Source organism: Hemiscyllium ocellatum, chromosome 7 (assembly GCF_020745735.1).
Source record: "Hemiscyllium ocellatum isolate sHemOce1 chromosome 7, sHemOce1.pat.X.cur, whole genome shotgun sequence".
NCBI lineage: Eukaryota > Metazoa > Chordata > Chondrichthyes > Orectolobiformes > Hemiscylliidae > Hemiscyllium > Hemiscyllium ocellatum.
Genome location: NC_083407.1, coordinates 51,376,531 through 51,397,028, shown reverse-complemented (window position 1 = coordinate 51,397,028; position 20,498 = coordinate 51,376,531).

Here is a 20,498-nt window from a genome sequence, read left to right as displayed (position 1 = left end):
GGTTATAGTCCAACAGGTTTAATTGGAAGCGCTAGCTTTCAGATTGTCTGTTGAGTATTTTTCAAGGTATTTTTAAATGTATAATTTCAGTTACAGCACACTGTAAATTTTTGCTATAAATTCTGTGCCTTAGAATTGTGCCCTCCACTATCACCTGATGAAGGAGCGGCGCTCTGAAAGCTAGTGTGCTTCCAATTAAACCTGTTGGACTATAACCCGGTGTTGTGATTTTTAACTTTATACACCCTAGTCCAACACCGGCATCTCCAAATCAGGAAATTTGATAGCCACTTTATGCATAAGAAGCTTCCATACACAGGAATATGGTCACAAATAGAATCTGTTTTTATGTGATGCTGATTAGGGGATAAATATTGTCCGAATATCGTGGATAATATCCTCAAATTATCTTTGAACTAGTACTCTGGGATGTTTTGCATCCAGCTGATTGGGCAGCTAGAACTACCAATTAAAATCTCATCTGAAAGATAGCATCACCAATGATGCATTGCTTTCTCAGTCCTGCAGTGGATTGCCAGTCTTGATATTTGTGTTCAACCAATTAAGGGGAATTTGAACCTAGCACTGTACAGAGTAGAGTACAGAGTAAACGCTAATTAATGAGACCTGATTATGCTAAAGAACTTTAGAATTTCAGAACTGATTGCTTAATATATAATTCCCTTCTTGATTCTCGGTCCAACCAGCTAATTTTGGGTAAAAACTGAAAAAACTATGAATGCTGGAAATCTGAAACAAAACCAGAAATTCCTGGAAAAGCTTAGCAGGTCTTGTAGCATCTCTGGAGAGAAGGGTGTAAGGAGTAAATGATAGAGCTCAAGGAGAGAGAAGAACAGTTGGACAGACAAAGAAGTGGATAATGATCAGCCTAGCTATTTATGAGGACTATTAATGGGTTGTGTGTAATAGCAGCCCATGTGATGACAAGGCCTGATGTGAGGTTGGGGTAAGGACATGGGAGAAGGTGCCTCAAGTCCTAAAATGGTCAAACTTGATATTGAGTCCAGAAGGTTGGAGAGATTCCAGGATGAAAGTGAGCAGCTGTTCTTCCAACTTGTGCTGAGCTTCACTGGAGCACTGCTGCAAGCCTGAGACAGAAATGTTGGTCAGGGAACACAATGGTGTATTGAAGTTGCAGGAAACTGGAAGCTCAGGGTCTTTTTATGGACAGAACATAGGTGTTCTGCAGTTGTCAGAATGTAGCGGTCTCCCATTCTATGCTTTGTTTCCCCAGTGCAGAAGAGACCACATTGTGATGACAAGATGCAGTCGACTAGATTGTGTGAAGTGCAGGTAAAGTGCTGTTTCATCTGGAAGGTGTGTTTGGGCTCTTGGACGCTGAGGAGGGAAGAAGTAAATATACAGGTGTTACACCTTGTGCAGTTGCAGGGGAAAGTACCATCAAGTTGAGAATGGAGGAGGAGTGGACCAGGGTAATCCAGAGGGAACAGTACTTGCGGAAGTCTGACAAACGAAGGAGAGGAGAGGAGAGTATGTATCCGGTGGTGACATCTTGCTGGAGGTGACTAATGATCCAGTGGATGTTGATGGGATTGTACATGAGGACAATATGGCTGTTGTGGGAGGGAGAGAGGGACTGCAGGCTGAAGTGTGGGAGATGGGTTGGTCCAGCTATGGGCCCTGTGAACTATGGTGCTAGGGAATTCTTGGTTGAGGAAGGAGGTGGACATGTCAGAGGCTCTCTTGTCAAAGTTTCCATCATCAGAACAGATGGAACAGAGATGAAGGAACTGGGAAAATGGAATTGGGTCTTTACAGGAAACAAGACTTTATAGGATGTGTAGTCGGAGTAACTGTAGGAGTCAGTTGTTCGTAGAAGATATTGGTGGTCAACCTATGCTCAGAAATGGAGATGTTGACCGAGGGAAGAGAGGAGTCAGATGAATCAGATGAAGGTGAGAGAGGGGTAGAAATTAGAAGAGGAAATTGATAACTTTTCCAATTCCAGGTGAAAGGGGGAAGCAGCATTGATGATATCATCAATATATGGGAGAAAGAGTTGTGGGTGGGCACTGGGATAGGACGGGAACAAGGAATGTTCCTTGTACCCGCTAGAGAGACAGGCATAACTGGGACCTTTGCAGATACCCATGGGTACGCCTCTGACCTGAAGAAAGCGAGAGGTGTTAAGAGAAGTTGTGTAGGGCGAGGATGAGCTTGGCCAGGCAGAGCAGGTTGGTGGTGGATGGGGACAGTCCAGGCCTTTGTTCCAGGAAGCATTGGAGATGCTGAGACCATACTGATGGGGGATTCACGTATTAAGGCATTGCACGCCCATGATAAAGAGGTGGTGGCTGGAACACAAAAACTGGAAATTCTGAAACTGACGTAAAGCATCAAAAGTATAACAGATGTAAGTGGAAAGGGACTGGACAAGGGCAGAAAATCTCGAGTCAAGGTAGGTAGTGATGAATTCTGTGGGACAGGAGTAGGCAGAAACACTGGGTCTGCCTGAGCAGCCCTGTTTGTGGATTTTTGGAAAGGAGGTAGAAGTGAACTGTGTGGGGTAGGGGGATTATGAGCTTGGAGGCAGTAGCAGGGAGATCACGAGATGCAATGAAGTTAGTGATTTCATTGTAGTGGACACAATGGCCTGATGTTTCATGATGGGGTCAAAGTCAGAAAATTCTGGAATTGATGCATGAGCAACTGTCATTGTTAATTCCTGTCAGAGTAATGGGGGAAGTTTAATTAAACTCACAGATATTGAGGGATGGTATCTATTTATCTCCAGCTAATGAGCCATGAAAATAACAAGTGCTCCAAAAATAATTACTTTACCACAGGCTATAATTCTTTTTCATGTATGAAGCAGAATACTCAACTGACTTGGCATAGTTGTTTTAGCTACATTTAGTTTCCCATGTTTGTCCCGTAAACCAGGAAGAATACATAAAAGCCTGCACACATAAGTAGATATTAATCAACATTTAATGACTAGAAATTACAAGTGAAGGAGCTAGCAAGCTTAAGAAGCGGCTCACATTTTGAAATATATTCTACAGCTCAGGACAGGCTGTAAATCAGTTGTGTAGGTCAAAATTGCATATGAGTATGTGAAAGAGGGAATTTTTTGGTCTATATTTGTTATGTGCAACTAAAAGCAACTATTTCAATCGTTACACAAATAGATAGCCCACTGGTCAGCCAGATTATCAAAACGCTAATTACAAGGAAGATCTAAACTGAGGGATGACTATAAGAGTATAAGATATACCATGGCAAGAACAGAAGTGTAGCAAGTTTTGGGACAATATTATGTACACTATACATTACCTGGAGATTCAATAGTGTTGCACAGTATCATATGAGATAAAATCATTATCTCACAAGACTTTGGTAAATCCTGTGATCACAACTCCTGTATTGTTCTCAGTTGCTGTTGTGGGGTTGAAGGGAAGCAGCTAAAATAATTCACATTGCTAACATGACAGCAGGGACTTCAGAGAATCACATTTACATTGAAGCTTGACTGTTGCAGAATATATACGACAGATGTTGGGACAGAGATAAAGTTCATTGCCATCCCTTGTGGCACTATCAATGAGGCTTCTGTACAATGCAAAGCATCTGGAGCAAGTGAGAGAATCATCTGCTGAGAGAATCCAAATAAGTGACAGAATCTTAAAATTAAATCTAGGTTGTGTAGAACTGAAATTAGGAAGTGTCTTTTGAAGGTAAGGATACTAAAAATCTAAACTTTCCCCTTATGGCTATGGATAATGGGTCAATTTCACTTTAAAGATCAAAATTGATAAAGTTTTAGGTGAGGACATCAAGATGTATGGATCAAATATGTTTGAGAGGATGAATAATCTACATCTGATCATATGTTAGATTAGATTACTTACAGTGTGGAAACAGGCCATTTAGCCCAACAAGTCCACACCGACCCGCCGAAGCGCAACCCACCCATTCCCCTACGTTTACCTCTTTACTTAACACTACGGGCAATTTAGCATGGCCAATTCACCTGACCTGCACATCTTTGGACTGTGGGAGGAAACCAGAGCACCCGGAGAAAACCCACACAGACACGGGGAGAATGTGCAAACTCCATACAGTCAGCCACCTGAGTTGGGAATTGAACCCAGGTCTCTGGTGCTGTGAGGCAGCAGTGCTAACCACTGTGCTACTGTGCCGCCCACTAAGAAAGTAACAACCCAGGAATGTTTGTGAATGTTCCTTAGAACAGAGACCTTGCGGCTCAAGACTCCATGGGTATATTAAAAGAATACCTGGAGTTATACAGCCTTGCTGATTGGTTATTTGTGGGAAGAGCTGATTCTTCTATAGTGCTGTTTTACATGCTTGCTTTCACAGATTGTTGACTGTTTCTCTTCCATTCATTCAACCAATAAATGATAATGGCAGTGGCACAGGGAGAAAAATGCTCAGTCACTCTGAAGATTTATCACAAGATTGCTTTTTAATTATTCATTCACAGCATTTGGACATTGCTGGCTAGGTCAGTATTTATTGTTCATCTCTAATTACCCAGAAACCAGGTAAGAGTCAACCACATTGCTTTGGTTCTGGAATCATATGTAGACCAAACCCGATTGGCAAGTTTCCTTTCCTAAAAGACATTAGTGAACCGGGGCAGTTTTACAACAATTGACAGTGATCACATCGTCACCATTACACCAACATGCTATTCTAAACTTTCATTGAATTCGAATTTTACCATCTACCATGGTGAGTTTCCGACAGATCTCCACGTTCTGAAGAAGGGCTACAGACATGAAACAATAAGTCTGTTTTATCTCCACAAATACTGCCAGACCTGCTGAGTTTCTCCAGCAATTTCTATTTTTGTTTGTTCACAGAACATTCGTTTTGGGTTTTGGATTATCAGTTAAGATAAGGTGGCATGGTGGCACATTGGTTAGCACTACTGCCACACAGTGTCAGAGACCCGGGTTCAATTCCCGCCTCAGGCGACTGACTGTGTGATGTTTGCACATTCTCCCTGTGTCTGTATGGTTTGCTCCAGTTTCCTCCCACAGTCCAAAAAAAATGTGCAGGTTAGGGTGAATTGGCCATGCTAAATTGCCCGTAGTGTTAGGTGTAGGTGAATGGGCCTGGGTGGGTTGCGCTTCGGTGGGTCGGTGTGGACTTGTTGGGCCAAAGGGCCTGTTTCCACACTGTAAGTAATCTAAAACTGTTTCCATCAACTTAATGTACAAGAGCTAGAGAGAACAGACTTAAGGTTTGAATATCTAAGGAGAAGAACTTCCTCATTGTATGATAATGATCGAGAACTTGTTGCATGCAAATGTGATGAAAGGGAGGTGATCCATTGAAAATTGAATGTACATGTGAGGAAATAATGCCCCAGATACTCTGATCAAGGTTTCCAACCTTGAACAAATTAAAAATTACTCACTTACCTTTCGAGGAATTCTAGACTAGAGTCCTCTGTAGTGAAGCTGTCTAAGAATCCACAAAAGCAGCAGTGCACAAGATCTTTGTGGAAACCATACAGTCTTCAGTAGTGGTCAATGTGCTGCATTTTGTGATTTAAACATCCGGCAGTACAGCTAGACGTTTGACGGTTCCAGTGTGAGAGTAAGTTTGGAAGGTACATGAGGAAATTAGGATGCCAGGTAGATGAGAAGGATGTGGTGCCAGGTGGCTGAGAGCTTTAGTGTGCCAAGTAGGTATTGCAATTACAGGCATTTACAAAGGTATCAGCTATTTCTGGGATTCTGCCTGAACCCAATGAACAACTCCGGTCTGGGCAGTTCCAATGACTTTCTGTCCATCAGAACTTTGTTGCAAACATTGGTGATATTACCAAGCTATAGATATGAAGTGATGAAATCAGACTGAATTGTTCTATAGAGAGCTAGCATCAATGGCTCAAATAGCCCTCTGTTAACAATTGCTATTGTCCCATGCTGAGGGCAGTTTGGAGGTAGGCAGGCTGTCAAAATATTCCTCTACCATCAACGTACTGATTTCTCAGCTCCCTAGCTATTTGTCGATATGGAATAAATTTAGCTGTCTATCAATTCACAGCCTAGTATTGGTTAATGATTAACCTATTGAGACCAATTAAATAATTTTGATTGAGAGCTTCTATTTGTCCTCCAGCACCTAATATAATTGCTCGCAGGCATCTTTTCATCAAGTGCCACATATTTTTGGCTGTGTCAAACAATGTTGTTTTTGATGGCGGGTGGGAGATAATCTGAGACTCAGCAGCCTGGAAATCTTGAGTTAAGGAAATTCTGCCTGCTGATAGGCCTCTAATTGGTTGAGCTGCAGAGTATTAAAAGGTTGTAAATGCCAAAGCAGCAGAGGAAACTAAAATACCTAGCAGCCGAAGAGAGGGATCAGTGTTTCAGTCAGACAAGCAGACCAATGTGTTCTCTATGTCCGCTGAAGGGCAAGAACAGCAAAAGGCTACCCACTCAATAGTGATGGCTGGTGTGTATTTATGACAGGAGGGTGCATCCATTTTGAAATTATCTCTCCCTTATGTGCCCTCTATGGCAGCCTGTTACTCTTTTTTTATGCTTATCTATTCATAGGATGTGGGCATCACTGTCTAAGCCAACATTTATTACAAATCCATAACTGCCCACAGGAGAGTGAAGAGTCGTCCACATTGTGGGTCTGGACTTGCAGGTAATGACAGCAGTTTCTTTCCCTAAAGGACATTAGTGAACCAAATGGGGTTATCCTGACAATTGACAATGGTTTCATGGTCTCATTAGACTAATAACTCCAGATATTTATTAAATTCAAAACTGGTAGGCATCTGATTAGACCTCTAGCCATATCAGAGTCGAGAGTGTGGTGCACAGCAGGTCAGGCAGCAACCAAGGACCAGGAGAATCAACAATTTGGGCATAAGTCCTCCTTTAGGAATGAGGCTTGTGGGCCGGGGAGCGGAGTGATAAATAGACGGTGGGGTGGTATTGTGGGGAAGGTAGCTGAGAATGTGATAGGTGGATGAAGGTGGGGGAGAAGGTGATAGGTCAGAGAGGAGGGTGGAGCGGTCAAGAGGGCGGTTCCGAGTTGGAGGCCTGGACCTGGGGTAAGATGTGAGGAGGGCAAAATTGGTGAAATCCACATTAATTCCGTGTGGTTGCAGGGTCCCAAGGCGGAAGATGAGGTGCTCTTTGCCCAGGCATCAGGTGGTTAGGGTTTAGTGATGGAGGACCCCTGGATCTGCATGTCCCAGGAGGAGTGGGAAAGGGAGTTGAAGTGTTTTGACCATGGGGCAGTGGGGTTGGTTGGTGTGGGTGTCCCAGAGATGATCTGCAAATTGGTATCCTGTCTCCCCAGTGTAGTGGAGATCATATCATCGGTGCAATGGACACAGTAGATGATATTAGTGGAGGTACAGATAAATTTCTGTCGGATGTGGAAGGCTCCTTTGTGGTCTTGGACTGAGGTGAGGGGGGAGATGTGTGTGTGTACTTATTTATCTGAGTTCTCAGATTTTTTTGTTCTCCTACCCTCTATATTTAGTCACTCGCCTTCTTTCCCTTTCTTTGCTTCCAAATGAATTATCCTAAATTGCTGTATATTGAACATTGGTGTGGATCTGACAAGGGAGATCCATACCACCCTCCCCAACCCCCACCCCACCCCCACCCTCCACTCCCAGCACTTCCCATGCGACCGCAAACAGTGCAAAGCTTGCGACCACACCATCCCTCTCACCTCCATCCAATGCACCAAAGGATCCTTCCACATCCAACAGAAATTTACCTGTACCTCCACTAATATCATCTACTGTATCCGTTACAGCTGATGTGGTCTCCTCTACGTTGAGGAGACAGGACACCAACTTGCAGATTGGTTCAGGGAACATCTCTGGGACACCCGCACCAACCAACCCCATCATCCTGTGGCTGAACACTTTAACTCTGCCTCCCATTCCAGCAGGTCCTGGGCATCCTCCCTCGTCAAACCCTAACCACCTGATGCCAGGACGAAGAACACCTCATCTTCTGCCATAGGGCCCTGCAACCACACGGGATTCATGTGGATTTCACCAGTTTCCTCATTCTCTCCCCCCCCCGCCCTCTTGACGTGTCCATCGTCTTTCCCAACTATCTGCTCCACCCTCCTCTCTGACCGATCACCTTCTCCCCACCTTCATCCACCTATTGCATTCTCAGCTACCTTCCGCCCTGTCCCACCCATCTCCCCTCCCATTTATCTCTCAGCCCCTTCCCACAAACTTCATTCCTGATGAAGGGCTTATGCCCGAAACGTCAACTCTCCTGCTCCTCAGATGCTGCCTGGCCTACTAATCTTTTCCAGCGCCACTCTTGACTCTGATCTCCAGTCCTCACTTTCTCTAGCTACAATGAGCTATATATTGAATTTATCTGGAAAATGTATCAATTTCCAGTGTTAAGAGTTACTCTGACAGAAATCATATCAGTGACTGCATCCTACTTAGGTGGGGCTCATGACCCAAAAATGTTTGCAACCTCTGTTTATCACCACTGGAGAGAAAATCTCAATCTCATGTTATGACTTAACCAGAATAATCATGCCCTAGTGTTCAACAAGCCATATCAAAAAGTTTAAAATCCCAGCTAGAACACCAAAATGATCAATTTGCCTCATTAACTGCTAGTCAGAACAAAAGGTAATTCACACCAGGTTTTGTCATGAACAGAAAATAATTCTATTTATTAAAACACAAGTAACTTGAACAAAATGGTAGTGAGCACACACACAACCCCACTAGCCATCCACTCTGGTACAAGGTATACGAAAGACAAACAAAAATCAAAAGTCCAGATTTTGAGAGTTTCATGTTCTCAATGTTCTCTATTGTAAGGACATTCTTCTTAAGTTTGTTATTTGATCTGCTACCATGTATTTACATTGTTTGTTCTCCCTACTCACCATATTGAATCCATGTCTTCCATTAGTTCTTTACTTCAGTTTCTCTATTGCAGAGAAAGGACCACAATCCAAGCAGTTTCCTGACTTTTTTTCAGTTCTGATAACATCCTTGTAAATCCCTTCTGCACTCATTCAGTGGCTCAATAATCTTCTCCTAATATGGAAGCTTGAACTGCACACACTATTCCAATTTTATTCTAACCAAGGTTCTATGTAGGTTTAATATAACTTTTCTGCTTTTGTGTTCTATTGCTCTGAAAATAAATCCAGTACTTTGTTAGCACTCTTTATGGCTTTGTTAATCTTAATTTGCTACTTTTAGCAATTATTTGTTTGAATTCTCAGATCTATTTGTTCTCCTACCCTCTATATTTAGTCACTTAACTACTTTCCCTTTCTTTGCTTCCAAATTAATTACTCTAAATTGCTGTATATTGAACATTGGTTGCCTTTTATCTGTCCAACTTACAAGCCTATTTTAATATTTCTATATTTTGGAGCAGGCTCCTACTGTAACAAATTTGGTATAACATGAAAATTGTGACAGCAAACAACTAACTCCTAAGTCCAAACAATCAAGTGTTAGCTTTAAATTAAACCCAATGAGAAGCATACATAATTTATTTTACTTTTAAATATAAATGGTTCATTTTAGGTTTTCTTTTTGCCATACAAGAAATATTCCAATGAAAACTTACTTGATACAAGATCAATATGCTGATTCCAGGACTGTAATTAATTTAAGCACATGCTTCGTAAATAAGTTAAGATAATGTTCCCAAGAGTAATGGGTGAAAACTGGACTAGCTGGGAAAATGGACATTGGATTCCACTTTTTAAAAGCCAGGTGTATTCGGATTGTAACAGGTGCTGGATCTTGTTATAGAATAGACACTCAACAGAAACAGGAGCAGATATGATGCAGCAGGCCACAGAGGATGCTCCAGCTTTCTCTGGTTCAACACTGAAGGCCTAATTGATGCAGAAGGTGGACAGGAGTAGAGAGACCCTCTTCCTTCCCAATGATATGGAGACATTACTAAAGTTGTTGATACAGATAGCTAAACATCCACTTCTGAGGACCTGAATGAAGCACCAAAATAATATATTAGCCTCTGGTTAAGACCAGTAAATGCAGCTTCAGAGGATGTATGCTTATGAAAGATCATCACGCATTGTTCCATTTGCTGCATTCTTTTCAGTTTCTATCAAACAAAACTTTAACTGATGTTCTTACAGATAGCACTGTTGTAAACCTCCCAGTCACATTCTGTGCTCACTAATAGCTATTTAACAATGACAAACACCAATCTCCAAACACATTGCACTATATTCATTGACAATTTCCTCTTTTTATATGATAAAATGGCTCTTAATTGGAGCCACCAGAACCTACTCAATATGGTCAAGCATGGCTGAATGTTTTCCCTCAAATGAAGAAGACTGTGGGGTCAGTCTCGTGGTGCAAACAGTTACTGCATGGTACTTATCTGATCGTGTCAAAGCATGTGAAATACTAAGGTTGTGAGTTCATACCTCACTGAGAGCAAGTTTTGAGGGGTGTGGTAGTAATAGTATCCTTACCTCCGGATGCGGAAGACAGAGTTCACATCCCACATGCTTGAGATTTCCCATTTCTGAAAAGATTAATTAGAAAAATAGGTTAATAAAAAAAATTAAAGAAGACTGTGCTGGCCATCATTGCAATGTCAATGTCAGTGTCTGCTCAATGGAAGAGCTAAAATTTTACAGAATGACAGTGCACTTCTGGCTATTATCACTTTCTCACACCTAACTTTACCACCTTGATTTTGGAGCTGCGGATGGAGTAATTCTATATCTCTGGCTTCACCCGACTTCCCACCACCTCAATTCTATTCTTGTAACTATTTATTATTTCAGGTACACAAAAAAATACAACTTGGAAAGGTTCCATATGAAACATTATATCGCAAAGGAGGAGCACTTGCTGTAAAGGGTAGTGTACAGCACGGACAGATGGTTGGTTGGTAATAAACAGAAAGTATGCACAAATGTAATGTTGATTACTTTGGCTGGAAGAAAAAGAAAGCAGAAAATTACATAAATGGACAAAGACTGCAGAATTCTGAAATGTAAAAGGATTTAAGTGTTCTAGAGTATGAATCACAAAAGGTTAATTTGCTGATATAGCATATAATCAGGTAGACTAATGGGATACTAGCTTTTATTACGAGAGGAATCAAATAGAAAAGTAAAGATCTTTTGCTTCAGTGATACAGAGCACTGGTGAGACCACATCCTGTATACTGTGTATAGATTGGTCTATTTATATATGGAAACATATAAATGATTTGGAGACAGTTCAGGGGAGGATTACTCAGTTGATACTTGCTGGACTGAGCAAGTTATCTTATCAGGACAAATTGAACAGACTAGGCTTGTTTCCATGAGAGTTCAGAAAGGAAAAAGGTGATTCAATTAAAGCTTTTAGGTTCTTGAATCTACTTGACAGTGTGATATTTCCTCTTGTGGGTGAGTCCGTAATGAGGGAACCCTTTTAAAATTTGTGCTATCCTTTCAGAACAGAGGTAAGAGAGTTATTTTTCACTCTTGGAGTATTGTGTGACATTGTTACTCTGCTCAGAAGATGCTAATTGAATATTTTTAGGCAAAGGTGTTTGGATTCTTGTTAGACAAGGGATCAAGGACTATCTGGGGGTAGATAGGAAGGTGGAATTTTGAACAAAGACTGATCAGCCACGACCGTATTGAATGGCAGCTATCAACTTTGATCCTAATTCATATATTTGTGTGTAAGGCATTAGTGCAGGTATATAAAGTACAAAAACAAAAAGTTGATTAAGAAGAAACACTCTCTCACTTGCAATTACCAGTTCTGATCGTGCCACTATGTGTAGTTCGGAGTGCAGTACAGTGGCAAAATCTATCTACGATGATTATTGGCTATGAAATTGAAAACTTCAGAGCATGTTGGTGCAGACAAATCCGGATACCCTTGTGCATGAATCCGGAATACTAGCATGCAGGTCCAGTAGGTAATAAGGAAGGTAGATGGAATTTTGGCATTTATTTTGAGAGGAATCATATATAAATATAGAGAAATGTTGCTGCAAATGTGCAAAGCATTACTGAGACTGCACCTGGAGTATTGTGTAGTTTTGGTCCCCTCACTTGAAGACAGATGTAGTTTCACTGAAAGCAATTTAGAGGGGGTTCATGAACTCTTTTCCAGAAATGAAGGATTTGGCTTGTGAAGAAACATTGAGCATTTTAGGCCTATATTCTTTTCAGTTTAGAAGAATTAGAGGAGATTGAATTGAGATTTATAAGATATAAAGAGGAATTGACAAAGTAGATGTCGAACAGATGTTTCCCCTTGAGGGAAATCTAGAATGAGAAGTCATTGTTTCAGGATGGATTTAAGGTGAGAGGCGAGGAGTTTGAAGGAGGCAAGTTCTTTACACAAATGGTGATAGGTACTTAGAACATGCTTCCAGGGGAGATGGTAGAAGCAGGTGCAATAGTAATGTTTAAGAAGCATTTAAATACATGAACATACAGGGAACAGAGGGATATGGGCCATGTGCAGATCGACAGCATTTGTTTAGAATGCCATCATGATTGGCACAGACATGGTGGACTGAAGGACCTATTTCTGTATTGTACTTTTCGAGACTTGGAAATGTATCACAGTTCCTTCAATGTCACAAAATCCTGAGTCTCCCTCCCTAACTGCATTGTAGGATTTATCTAAAGCAGATAGATTGCAATGGTTCACAAAGGTAGCTCACCACCTCCTTTTCAAGGGCAATTAGGGATGGGCAATACTTGTGGGCCCATCCAGCGATGCCCACATGAAAAAGGAACCAGAAGAAAATCCAATTAATGAGCATCTTTAACCTCTGATCAGGCATTGTGGTTCTGATTTTAAGATATCGCAGAATTCATGAGCACCCCTGTTGTAAAATACAAAGGATTTAGACACCACTCCTGGCTTCAGTGGTGGTAACAGAAATATCAGAAAGGAGTGGAGTCCTCCTGTTGAGAGCCTCAGTCCCCCTCCTTCTCCCCCTGCTGTGAATGTCCTTTTGTTTTGCTGTCTCTGGTCTAACTTTATTTCATGCTTTTGACCATAGAAATAGTAAGTTTCTTTGACAAGAAATAAATGGTTTGAACAGTGCTATTATAGCCAGAATCAAGGTAATCTCCACTGACCTATAATGTTCTGTTTCACTGTGCACACATGCTGCTTGAACTGCTGAGCATTTCCAGAATGGTATATGTTATAGGAAACCACATTGCATTTTCAGAAATTCAAACTAATCCAGTCGAGATTATTTGGGATCAACTGCAGGTTACTGAAGATCCTGATGAATAGCAGTGGTGCAAGGGAGCACCTTCCTCTGTTGAACCACTGTTCATCTCTGTTTCTGTTTTAAATGTGGATATAAGCTGGAGAAACGAGGTTGATAATGGCAGCACAGGAATTAAATTAATATTGCACACTGATCAAATCACAATCTGTATATTCTGCATACTTTCAGCACATTCTTCCAGTACTCACACTGATGCCCTTAACAAAATGGCATATTGCCAAAATCATGCCAGAAATGAATGTGTGTAATGAAGATAATGTTTTGACTCCTTTGGCACTAAAATGGCAGGTTCCAAGGACCCCAATTTAGTGGCTTATGGATTGCGCTTCCAATCTAATGCCAGCATCATGCCCATGGATGTTCTCAGGCACAGAACTCACTAGAGTTTACAGGTTCAGTGAAATGGCATAATATTTTCATATTGTTGTCAAATACCTATGTTACAACATCATGCTTGTACTGACTACTATCTCCTGCCTGCCCATCAATGGGCAAGGGTGTTACCCCTTCCTTAACAATTTTGTGTTAAGGCATGGCAATTCTTTGGTTTAGCCTTCCGCAATATCATTACCTTAAAGAAACTAAGAAATGCATTAAATTTTAAATGCAAATTGATTAAATATTTACAATAATGTAAGTATAAAATAAGTAATAAATTTAATTGGAAGCTTTAAACCTTTACCTGACTGGAACAAATGCACAGTCAGTGAACAAGAAATCCTCAACGGTCCATCAAGCCCATTTACACTGCATGCCATGTATAATTGATCAAATCCATTAAATTCCCACGAGAAAATAACTGGCTGTTGGAAAAATCTCTTATCAAAATGTTCTTCTGCAAATGTTTAGTCACCCCCTCTTTAAAAACCTTAATAATTGATATTGCTGGAAATGTATTTTATATATCCTAATTCTATAACTGAAAAGTTTATTTAAAGCACTTGAAACTTTTGTCCTTTGATTCTTTATTTGAAGATTGAAAAATAAAATAATTAAGATCTGGTTAGTTTTTAGGTATCTCAAAAAAAGTAAAGTTTAGGGTCAAGTTTGATCAGAAATTACAATATTGCCTGTGATGCATTGATTATGGCCTCACCTTTGTCTAGTTGTAGCAGCAGTTTGTAAAAACATTACACCCCTTCTCGAAGCAAACTATTATTGTCCTTTCAAAAACTCTTAGCTATCTAAAGAGCTGGGGTTGTTTTCCCTGGAGCACGGAGGCTGAGGGGTGACCTTATAGAGGTTTACAAAATCATGAGGGGCATGGATAGCATAAATAGGCAAAGTCTTTTCCCTGGGGTCTGGGAGTCCAGAACTAGAGGGCATAGGTTTAGGGTGAGAGGGGAAAGATATCAGTGACCTAAGGGGCAACATTTTCACGCAGAGTGTGGTAAGTGTATCGGATGAGCTGCCAGAGGAAGTAGTGGAGGCTGGTACCACTGCAACATTTAAAAGGCATTTGGATGGGTATATAAATAGGAAAGGTTTGGAGGGATATGGGCTGGGTGCTGGCAGGTGGGATTAGATTGGGTTGGGATATGTGGTTGGCATGGACGGGTTGGACCGAAGGGTCTGTTTCCATGCTGTACATCTCTGACTCAGACTCTGAGCTGCCCAATATGACAACACCACAAACCTTGTCATGGCAGATGCTGCAAGTTATGTCGGAGTGTCGACACGGATACCACCATTACATGTGGGGACACCACCCACCATGTATGCGGCAGGTAGTCATGTGACTCTGCCAACTTTGTCTATCTCATACGCTGCAGGCAAGAATGCCCTGAGGCATGGTACATTGTCAAGACCAAGCAGAGGCTATGGCAATGAATGAATGGACATCGCACAACAATCAACAAACAAATGTGTTCCCCCCCAGTAGGAAAACACTTCAGTGGTCCAGGACATTCGACCTCGGACCTTCGGGTAACCATCTTTCAAGGTGGACTTTGGGACAGGCAACAATGCAAAGTGGCCAAGCAGAGGCTGATAGCCAAGTCTGGTACCCATGGGGATGGTCTCAACTGGGACCTTGGGTTCATGTCACACTACAGGTGACCCTACTGCACTTCTGTCTGTCTCTCTGTCTCTGTCTCTCTGTCTCTCTTGTTTGTTACACAAACTCACTCACACACTTATACCCCTTTACACACTCACACATGCTCTCACTCACATTTTTGCACACATTAGTTTGTAGGGTGAATTTGTACTTGAAGAATTACATTTTATTTTGCTCAAAGACTGCATGGATCCATGTAAGATCTTGTCAATCCCTATTATAGAAATAGAATCAGTCTGAACATTTGGGGCACAGACAGCCTCACACAGGGCATCTCACATCCTCAATGCATTATCTGGGCCAAATGGCACTTATTGTTAAAGTTCACTTGAGAATGTAACCTTAAAAAAAATGTTCTGGGATTTACATATGAAAGAACTGAAACCAACATGATCATTATAAAAGATGAGACTTAATAAACAATCCAGGGTTTTTCAATATATCACACTGTTACACCATACTGTTAACTTTTGCTGTAAGTTCTGTGTCTTACGATCTTATACTCCACAACCACTTGATGAAGGAGAAGCGGACAGAAAGCTAGTGCTTCTAAGTAAACCTGTTGGACTATAACCTGGTGTTGTGTGATTTTTAACTTTGTCCAATATTGGAATATTTCTGCCAAGCAATTCTGTGCTCTGACATCAAAACAACACTTTGACCAGCTTATAAACAAATGAACTTTCATAAATATCCTCCAATCTTAAAAATCTTAAAATCCCTACAGTCCAGAAAAAGGCAATTCAGCCCATCACGTCTGCACTGACCTTCTGAACAGTACCCCACAGACCCACCCTCTCCCTGCATTTACTATGGCTACCCTGTCTAGCCTGCACATCCATGGATACTGGCAATTTAGCATAGCCAATCCACCTAAGCTGCACATCTTTAGATGTGGGAAGAAAACCAAGCACCCAGCAGAAACTCATGCAGACATGGGGAGGATGTGCAAACTCCACCCTAGGCTGGAATGAACCAGGTTCTGGCACTGTGAGGCAGCAGTGCTAACCACTATGCTGCCTTTTATTTTTCTAGTCTCTCTAAACCAGGGTCATAACCTTCAGAAACTTTATCATTTCAATCACTCTTTCCTTGCTTTTAATCTCATTAGGTTTTAATAATCTAAAATTATTATTAACTAATTGCTGCTTCTTCATTTATCCTCATCTTTTTATCTTAATCATGCATAATGCAGAGTTGAAATCATCAATTAGTAAGTTATAATTTTATTTAATTGTAAGGTGTGGATTTTTATATAAGCATTTTTCATTGGGTGAGAAGCAAGCAAAGTGAATCTGTAGCCTGTCCGATGGAAGTGGTTTGAGATCCAAATACAGCTTGTCTCCTAAGGCCAGTGTGACCGAGATACTGAAAGAGACAATCACTAAGGTTGAGGAAGCCAGGACAGTATTGAAGTGTTGCAGACAGGCCTGAGAGAATCTTTAACTGGTTAGATTGGAAGATTAATGACTTTTCTTGAATATTTCTAGACATTCAGCAGTAGTAGCCAATTGTGATGCAGAAGCTTTGCTGCTCATGAGGGCATCTTTATTTTATTCTGATGAAATTTTATGTTGTACTGCTTGTCATACAATTTTTGTTTGTTTGTTTCCTTTATATCATTAAACTCCTGCCCGATTTGATGGCCGGAGCAACAGGAAGGAGTTTTGTGGGCTTACATGGGAGCCGCAGTTGTATCACACATATTATTGTTTGCAAGGAACATTCGTCTATGACAGGAATGTAGAGGGACTACATTATACTGATTGACTCATGAAACATACTACGTAGATTCTGTTCCTTTTTCCCAAAGCATTTCCCATTTCAGATGAGACCCATGCAATAGGAATGTCCATGTTCTTCAGAACTCTGCAACTGAAACAGGCTAGTGTCCTCGGCCCAACCATCCTCAACTGCTTCATCAGTCATAAGGTCAGAAGTGGGGATATTCACCAATAATCAGCACCACTCATAGTTCTTCAGATATTGAAGCACTCCATGTTCAAATGCAGCAAGACCTGGACAATATCCAGGCTTGGGCTGATAAATGGCAAGTAGCATTCATGCCACACAAGTGCCAGGCAACAACTGTCTCCAATAAAAGGCTATCTAACCACTGCCCATTGACATTTAATGCTGTTACTTTGACTAAATTTCCCATGGTCAACATCCTTAGGGAACCTTTGAACAGAAACTCAACTGGACTTGCCATATAACTGCAGTGGCTACAAGAAAAGGTCAAAGGTTAAGAGTACTGTGGTGAATAATTAATTTCCTAACTCCCCAAAGCCTGTCTGCCATCTACAAGGTACTAATCAAGAATGTGATGTATCACTCCCCACTTGCCTGGATGGGTGCAGCTCCAAAATACTCAAGAAGCTTGGCATCATCCAAGACAAAGCAGCTTACCTCATTGGAACAACATCTACAAGTATCCATTCCCTACACCGGTGATGCTAAGTTGCAGCAGAGTGTACTATCAACAAGCTGCATAATAGAAATTCACCAAAGATGCTTCGTTAGCATCTTCCTAACTCACAAACACTTCCATCTAGAAGGAGAAGGGCAGCAGATACCAGGGAACCCCACTTGCTTCCCCTCCAAGCCACTCACAATCCTGACTTGGAAATATATCAACATTCCTTCATTGTCATTGGGTCCAAACCCTAGAATTTCACCTCCCAAGGTCTTTGTGGGCCAATCTGTAGAATATGGACGCAAGCAGTTCAAAAAGCCAGCTCATCTTTACCTTCTCAGGGGCAACTAGGAGGATGGGCAATAAATACTGGCCAGGTAGTAGATACGAGCTGAAAATGTGTTGCTGGAAAAGCGCAGCAGATCAGGCGTCATCCAAGGAGTAGGAGAATTGACGTTTCAGACATGAGCCCTTCTTCAGCCTGAAATGTCGATTCTCCTGTTCCTTGGATGCTGCCTGACCTGCTGCGCTTTTCCAGCAACACATTTTCAGCTCTGATCTCCAGCATCTGCAGTCCTCACTTTCTCCAGGTAGTAGATACCTATGTTCCATGAATAAATAAAACAAAAAAAACACGTCAGCATCTACAATGATCACCACTCCTCAGTTTTATAAAAGGAAACATAAAACTGTTGGAAGTACAAACATATTGTACAAGATCACAGGAAAGGAGAAACTTATGCTACATTTATTTGCATTACAGTGCCTTATAAAAGGTTGATACATGTGCACCCAAGGTGCAATATTCTTTCACCTTCTCTTTTTATTACTCAAGGTGAGTGCTAGTGTAGCAGCAGCTGCTAGGCTGCCTTTTCACGGATGACTTTGGCAGTTTTACTTTTGTGAAATGGGTCCAAATTACTCTGGCCAGTTTTGAATCTCTTGCATGGTACAAATGTAACATTGTCCACCTAGATTGATAGGTGTGTTTGAGTCTCAATCTGAGGGGAGATAGTGTGGCAGAATATTCTAGAGTGTCTCTTGATGCCCGTCTGTCACTTGCCTGTAGGTGAGCCCTGGCCGCTCCCTCACTCCTGAGAATGGAGCATTTGGATGGACTTCAAACTCCCTTGGCCCTCTCTTGCCAAGCCAACAAATGAAATCATCCATGATTTGAGTGAGGGAATGAAAGTCCTTGTGAACATCCAGCCAATACTGATTGTTCTGCTGCACCTGCCTTTACATGGCAATTGCCACTTGGTCCATGGAGTCACAATATCAGAGGGAATCAGAGGTTCCTTTACTCTTCAATCCAGTCTGCACATGATCCAAGCCAAACATTCCTCTATTTATCTCTGTATGTCTCCCAGCTCAATGACCAGTCCAGGGGCTCGCTAACTCAACTGGGGTGTACTAGTGGTCATCAGGAGCTGGTTTTCCAGCAGTTCTCTGAACGTCAGAGACCTCAGCCAGTTTTTCCTCCCCTAGCTATGGGCCAATGCTGTGCAGTAGCCAAGCTGGCCCAAACTTGTCTGCACCACTACCTCCTTGAATCTGCACTGGGTGCTGATGTCATCAGAACTCAAACTCTGCTCTGCCACAGCAAGCACGAGTCAGTGCTAGGAAAAACTGAAGCTGTTCACCTGCCCAGGAGTCAGAGAGTTGTCATCAGGCTGATCACTTCTGGCATCCACAACTGGTCACGATGACGCAAACCAGTCAGCAGTCTTTGTTGGATGAATCTCCACTACATACACCCACTGTGCTGTGGTTTCTTACCTCTCCTCCCCCACTGCTTGTAAAGCAACAATGTGAACTCTACTCTCAATCGGTTATGAGCAACTTGTTTAGAAAAGTGCAGTAATTCCTACCACTGTCTTTGGTTTTCAAATCGTCCTTTTGTCATTCTCGTCCACAGTCAAAAAAAAGAATAATGTAAGTATGTCATTTTTATAAAAGTGATCACTAGTTTGCATTTGTTCTACATAGTGTAAAGGAAGTCAAATCATGAACAGAAGATACAGTTTATTAAACTAAAGGAAGTACAGGTAAATCACCAATTCACTTGGAAAGAATATGTGAGGCCTCAGATTTTATGAAAGGAGGAAATAAAAAGGCATGTGCTTGCAAAATAAATATAGTAGGAAAGGGTGTTCGGAGTGACTGAGGAATATATCTGGGTTATTTCTGCTGCTGTGAACGGCAGAATGGCTGAGCAGTTAGCACTGCTGCCACATGATGCCAAAGACCCAGGTTCGATTCCAGACTCTGTGTGTGTGTGTGGCACGTTCTCCCTGTGTCTGCATGGGTTTCCTCTGGGTGCTCCAGTTTCCTCCCAAAATGTGAAGAGGACACCAAAATTGGTGGCATAGTAGATTTTCTAAGATTATAAAAGGATTTTGATCAAATCAATCAATGTGCTGAAAAGTGACAGATGGAGTTCAATCTGGGTAAATGCGAGGTATTGCATTTTGGTACAACAAACAAGGGTAGGGCTTGTACAGATAATGGTAGGACCTTGTGTAGTGTTGTAGAACATTGTGACCGAAGGTTGCAGGTACATAATTCTTTAAAGTTTGTGTCACATATAGAGACTTTTATTAAAAAGGCATTTACACACTTGCCTTCATTGCTCAATCCTTTGAGTATTCGAGTTGGGATGTTATGTTGAGGTTGTACAGGACATTAGTGAGGCCTCTTCTGGAATACTGTATCCAGT